Consider the following 7606-nt stretch of genomic DNA (forward strand, 5'->3'; position numbering starts at 1 on the left):
GACAGACCGACAGACATATAGCCGTTTATATGTTAAATATATAGAAATCATATTGGAATGTAAACATCCGATATATATTTGCTTTTCTACAAAAACAAAATGTTACACGAGTTCGCTTTTGATGTGGGAGAAAACCAGCTCCCTTAAAAGGGGGCACTCTGACAATTTGCGAAAATAAAATTGCCTTAGTATAGAGGGGGCTTCCCTCTTCATTGACTAAGAACAATTTGAGTGCAGCTCAGAGACCCCCCCCCCCCGGCCACCAGGCCTAAGGGAGCGTTTCAGTATGAAAATAAACTTGTGAAGCAGCACACCTTTTGTACATGGACATTTAATCATGAACAAATAGACATGAATACGATTAAAAAGAATACATTTTAACCTCAAACAAGCACCGTGCCACTTTGATGTAAATGGACTACTATCAGGGACATAAGTTGCAGGGGTACTATGAACGGAGTTAAGCAGCAAGATGTTTGTTCACATTACACTTGAACTTCTGCATGTCAGTACGGTTGGGAAAGCAGAAACCCGGAAGGGAATTCCAACGTCTAGCAGTTTTAGATAAAAAACTATTAAAGTAGTGGGCTTTTTACGAGGGGCGTGCAATAAGTAATGCCCCTGACCCACTACCAGTTGTCTGATCTAGCTGAAATTTTGCATGTCCAATGATTTATATCTCTACGGGTTATGTGGCAAATTACAGCTCTGAACTAATTGTGGTTTCTGTTTTACAGGTGTTTGAACTGAGTCAGGTATGAAATGGAGCCTGTTGAATGTCGAGCAGTGATCCGATTTTTGTATTTAAAAGGACGCACACCACAGAAGACTTTTGATGAAATGAAAGAAACTTATGGTGATAATGCCCCATCATATGACCTTGTAAAACGTTGGCATCGTGAATTCAAACATGGCCGGAAGTATGTGTAAACAGCTCACAGACCTGATCGCCCCCTTCTGTCATTGATGAGGCATCTGATCTGTCCGTCAAGTTGAGGCTGCCATTTTGGAAGATCGGGCATTACTATTTGCTAAATAGTCAAGATTAGTACAGAGTCTGTGGAAATTATCATTCATGACCATTTGCATATGCATAAGGTGTCTGCCAGATGGATTCCCAGATTGCTCACACCATTCCAGAAGCGAGAACGCGTCGAGTGCTCGAGGATGAATTTGGAGATGTGCCAAGAAGATGAGTCAAAGTTTTTCAAAAGACTGATTACACAGGATGAAACTTGGGTCCATCACTATGATCCAGAGACCAAAGCCCAATCAATCCAGTGGAAGCGCTTTTTTTTTTTTTTTTTTTTACAAAGGCATCACCACATTATCAAGGCCCAGAGGCCACTCAAGGATAAGGGTTAAAGAGTGTACAGTAGAAATTGGTCAATATAGTAATCATTAGTAATGAAAATTTGGTAAATTTAATAACTTATATGGAACGGCTCATCAAGAACTTATTTACTTTAGACTTGAACACAACCATATTGTAGTCAGCCGGAAAGCAGGAAAACGGAAGACAATTCCACAGGCGTGCAGTTCTAAGAAAGAAGCTTTGTTCATGTAATCTACGTTTAGGTTTAGGCACAGATAAAGAGTGGGGGAAATTATTGATAGTGTTTAGACTCACCACCTCCAAAGAAGGCAAGGGTGCAGCCCTCCGCTAGCAAGGTCATGCTCACAGTCTTCTGGGACCAGGATGGAGTAGTGATGACAGATTTCCTGACAAAGGGTACCACAATTACAGGAGCCTATTATGCTTCACTTTTGAAGAAATTAAGGGAAGCTATCAAAATCAAGAGGCGGGGCAAGATCAGCAAAGGTACCCTTCTTCCTGCAGGACAACGCTCCGGTCCACAACTCGCATGTCGCCAGATCAGAAGCACAGGCGTGTGGTTATGAAATCTTGCCCCATCCTCCCTACTCTCCTAACCTTGCATCCTCTGACTTTCACCTCTTCCCAGCCATGAAGCTGTTTTTGAAAGGAAAGCATTTCCCAGATGATGCAGCCTTGATTTCTTAAGTCACGTCGTGGTTGGAGGACCAACCTGGGGTGTTTTACAAAAACGGTCTCCAGAGCTGCATCAAATGATGAGAGAAATGCATCACTCTGAGTGGTTCCTATGTAGAGAAATGCTGATAACTGTGCCAAGTTCCGTTGCTCTACTGCTATGGGAAGTGGATCAGGGGCATTACTTATTGCACGCCCCTCGTACATCTAGGGATCGTTACTGTGTAGAGGTGGGATCTTGTTGCTAGTCGGGTTTGTCGGGGGTATTTACATCTAGGGGTGACGAGGGTTTGTAGTTCATCGGAGCATTCACTAGTAAAATACATGTAAAACAGGCAGTGGGTGCAACATTTTCGTCGATGGGACAGAGATTGAAGCTTAGATGACAGTTTAGGACCTATCAGGTTGACGACTCTCTTTTGAACCCCGTCGACGAGAGACTAGTAGCAGATGCATCAATCAAAATGTAACAACAATACTCCAGACATGGGCGAATGGTGGCCATTGTAGAGGTACAGGATACTATCTCGTACGATTTTAGTATAATTCAAGCAAGAAATAGCACCCTGACGACTCACAGAGTTTTATAATTATCAAGATACATATGATAGATACTTTGGCCTCCTTTATAATTATTAATAATTAATTAAAATCGTGGTCATATATATTTGGAAAGCAACAACCCGCAATTTGTTAATACGGCTAACCTAGCAACCTGTATTCAACTAATCATATCGAAAGAATTGTTTACAATATGCGTCCTAGCATCAAGGTAAAGTGCACTGTCGTTTGATTGCGTTTTCATAAAGATTGAATGGGCCGATGTATTTTCTCTTTTACTTTCTTACCGTTTATCTTCTGGTAAAAGATCGCAAATTCTTGATCCGCCACCTTAACAACCGAGTTCGTCTGTCTCACATTCCCTCTCCCAAATAAACACATTTAAAAAAAAAAAATTCCCATTTTCTAAAATTTTCGTTCGTTCCGTCCTTAAGTGAATCTGCCAGTTTCGATTATTGGTCTCTGAAAGAAAAATGGGAGAAAGGAATTGAAAATATGATAAAAGCATAACGCAAATAACTGGAGAATACAACAGAATGTGTACATATATATATATATATATATATATATATATATATATATATATATATATTTATATATATATATATTTATATATATATATATATATACATATGCATATATATATATGTCTGTGTGTGTATACATACATACACATACATACATATATATATGTATGCATATATTCTGTTTTAGCATTCTTTAGTAATTTACGTTATGCTTATGTTATATATATATATATATATATATATATATACGCATGTATGTATATATACATATATATGCATATATGTATATAAACATACATATATATGCATATATGTATATAAACATACATATATATGTATAAAACATGCATACATATATATGTATATATATGTAAGTGTCTATTTTGTTTTTGTTATTCTTTTGTAATTTACGTTATTCTTATGTTATATATATATATATATGTGTGTGTGTGTGTGTGTGTGTGTGTGTGTGTGCATGTGTGTTTGTGTGTGTGTGTACAAGGTGGAACGATAAAATTGTCGTCCTAGAAATGACGATATGATTCCGTTTCTGTTTGATGAAAACCGGGGTTTCCCTTTATTGTTGCAGATCATCTATTAGTTGGTCAGTTGTGTACAAATCCCAAGATAGGAGCCTTCTATCATGTCTGAAAGTGACACAATGTTCAACGAGCGAGACCGGAAATGACCCGCTATATCGATCGAAGTTATGACAAGTGTACATGGATATGGATGTGCTGAAGAGAGTGGTGATCCCCTGGTGCGATCAGGTGGCAGGTGGCAGACCCTGGGTTCAGCAGTAGGACTCTGCGCCGGCCTACAAATCCAAAAAGACCTGCTTGGCTTCAGAAGGAGATATACGACTTTGTACTCTTCTCTCACCCCCCCATCACCCGATTTGTACTACTTCATCTGGCCATGTATATATATATATATATATATATATATATATATATATATATATATATATATACATGAGCAAATAGTTAATAAAACATGTTAAAAACACTTTGAAAAAGAGTTTAAAACATATTTAATTTGAAAAGGAAACGCTATATAAGTGCATATATATATATAACTAGTTCATTTACTCACATAAAATAATTATACGAAAGTATAAATTTATGCGTAAACTTTTGCATATTAAGTATTTTCTTCAAAAGTGCTCAATACGTAGGTAGAGCTAGTTAGTAAGTTATAAAATATATATTGCGATTAAGCTACACTGAATATTCTGCGTTTCATCTACTCTCGGAGGCATAAGCCTGAAGAGTCCTAGAGTGGATGAAACGCGGAATATTCAGTGTAGCTTAATCGCAAAGATATATTTTATAACTTACTATATATATATATATATATATATATATATATATATATATATATATATATATATATTCTATAAATTTGGTCTTTTTTGTATATTGATATTCACATTTACACACCTTTTCCTACTTATTAAAAAAGAAAATACAATTTTGTTAGATATGGGTCATGGAATTGTATTCATCTGCAACATATCTAGCTAATTTGCATATTCTTTTAAACTTTCATTTTAATTAATTCCTTATTATTTTTTTTATTTTTTAATGGGATGATCATCTTTAGTTAACTATTACGTGTAATTATAATGCTAATATTCTACTAATTTATACTTGCGTAATATTTGCATAAAAAGGTTATAGTAAACAGAAACCTCTTTTTATATATATTTATACATATATATATATATTTGTTTAATAAAATTGCCTACCAAACTCCTCATTAGTTTTTGGTCTACAAACATGAAACTTTATATATAGAGTATTCGAACCCATGCGAAACTTTATGTTTGGGTTTTAACCGGGAAAATCGGTCCAAAAGTGTGAAAATTAAAAAAATAGGATTTGCCAGGTAAAGGTTGAATCACAACATTACGAATATGCATGAGTAACGTAATAGCTATTGGTTCATGTTTCAATTTTTAGCCTTGCAAGCATTAACGTCAAAAGAAAAAGTAAATCGTTTTGGTTTCGATTCTCAGTGGTGGCGCGCAAGTCATTTTTTGTTGTTAATTTTTAAATCATAACTATATTTTTTGTCCAATATAATATAATAATAAATACGAAATCTACATTTATCAAAATATCATATTTAAGTGTATTTTACGACCGGGCAATGCCGGGCGGCCTGCTAGTATATATATATATATATATATATATATATATATATATATATATATATATATATATAAGGTATATTTGGGAATAAAACAGGAAAAAGTGCTCGATACATTGATAGAGCTAAATATGTTTTTATTATTTCAACCTCGGGAGTATGTGCTTAAATCATTACAAGATGGTTTCTATAGACGGATAAATAAATTACCCAGTCTATGTCAACATGCAATTATAGCCAAAATAAATTGTACGAGAGAGATTTTTGATTACATATGGATATTAAAAATCAAGAGTTGGAGTAATGGATAGAGAGGGGAGAGGGGGGAAAGAGAAAGACAGAAAGGAGGTGAAAGAATGTGGGGAGGGGGAAGTATATTTAAATAAATTAAAATTAGAAATTTGAATTAAAAAAGAGAGAAAAACAGAAAGTAGATTTAGAATGTCAAGAAGAATTTGTTTGTTAAACAAGGCCGATGGCCATTAGTCGCGTGCTTTCGTATAATGAATGAATGCGTGAATGTAGGATTGACATGAAATTGGGCTGAAATGACTTAAATAAATTAAAAGTAAATGACTTCGAATGACTTTAATTAACTTAAGGATGAATTGAATGACCTTAAGAATGACTTGAATGCTTAAAAAATAACTGGAATCCTTAAAAAGAAACTTGAATGATCTGGAGAATGACATGAATGGCTTTGAGAGTGACTAATTGTAAAGTGGGTGACATTAAATTTACATTAAATTAATACAGAAAAGTGATCCCCCACTTTATATCACAATAAGTACAGCATGTAGTAAGAACAGATACTACACTTTGATCTTGGCCAAACGGCCAAGAAAAGGGTATTTATTTGCTCCCCCACCGAGCAAATTAGGCACAAGGCCGATTTTTAATGTGAGGAGTGAAGATGACATGAGGACAAGCTCCCCGTGGAGTAGGGGAGCTGGATAGTGACAATTAGTTTGAAGAATTGCCCCTACATTGACCAAGGTCTTATATATGGGGTGGCCCCCACATATGGTCTTTGCTTGCAGTATCTGCCGGATAGATACTACATTTTAATCTTGGCCAAAAGGCCAAGAAAAGGGTATTTATTTGCTACCCCACCGAGCAAATGAGGCACAAAGCCGATTTTTAATGTGAGGAGTGAAGTGAAAATGGGGACCAGCTCCCCGGAGAGTAGGGGAGCTGAATAGTGACAATTGGTATAATGGGTTGCCCCTACATGGACCAATTTCTTTTAAGTGGCGTTGGTATTTATTTGCTCCCCCACCAAGCAAATTAGGCACAAGGCCGATTTTTAATGTGAGGAGTGAAGGGGAAATTAGGGCCAGCTCCCCGTGGAGTAGGGGAGCTGGATAGTGACAATTGGTATGAAGCGTTGCCCGTACATTGACCAAGATCTTATATGTGGAGTTGCCTCACATATGGTCTTTGCTTGCAGTATCTGCCTGACCAGATACTACACATTATCTCGGCCAAAAGGCCAAGCAAAGCTTATGGAATATGTTATTTGGGGATAAAAAATTAACAAACTTACGTTTTTAAAACCGCATTTAATATAGTATTTAATTAATTGGAATTCTTATTGAGATGAGTAATTTGTATTATTTATTCATTTAAAATTAAAATTGGTAGATCATACCTCACATTTAACATATGATTTTACGGCCATCAGGAAAAATGACAACTTTATAATTAAAAATTTAGAGATTTATAGAAAAACGGAATCAGCTAGTGTATCGGAATCCAGAATTTAGTACAGAATTGGTAATTTTATTGGAATCGGACAAAATATTGGAATCGTCCCATCACTAATATTTCTCTCTCTTTCTCCCTCTCTCTCCCTCTCTCCCACTGTATATATAATATATATATATATATATATATATTTATACACACACACACACACACACACACACACACACACACACACACACATATATATATATATATATATATATATATATATATATATATATATATATATATAAAAGGCCGGCTGCAACAAATCAGAATGTGTTAAGATGCTACCTGTTATTGACAGCTCGACGCAAGGTTTTGCAAAGTCATTCGTCGTGTGACTGAGATAAATCCCCAAAGGTGCATCCCAGTCCGCAGTAATAGGAACTCAAGAAAAAGTAGCGGGCGGATTGAATATTTTCTGTCGGAACCAGCAAGGGTAGAGGCAGCCATTGCTGTCATAAATGGACATGACTAGCGCCCCCAAGTGGCCAGAGACGAGAGTCAGGCAGACTACAGTCAAGATTCCACGCTGGCTCTTGACCTTTGTGAATTGGCAAGATCTCGTATGCTGGACATAATCCAAATACTTGAAAACCGTTAT

General features: G+C 36.0%; 1 pseudogene; it reads right to left on the reverse strand.

Annotated features, from left to right (window-relative positions):
- Positions 1-5973: 5973 nt before the first annotated feature.
- On the reverse strand, positions 5974-6103 carry LOC145243185 (U2 spliceosomal RNA; annotated as a pseudogene).
- Positions 6104-7606: the final 1503 nt, after the last annotated feature.

Source organism: Euprymna scolopes, chromosome 21 (assembly GCF_053919585.1).
Source record: "Euprymna scolopes isolate OS-2025 chromosome 21, ASM5391958v1, whole genome shotgun sequence".
Classification (NCBI taxonomy): domain Eukaryota; kingdom Metazoa; phylum Mollusca; class Cephalopoda; order Sepiida; family Sepiolidae; genus Euprymna; species Euprymna scolopes.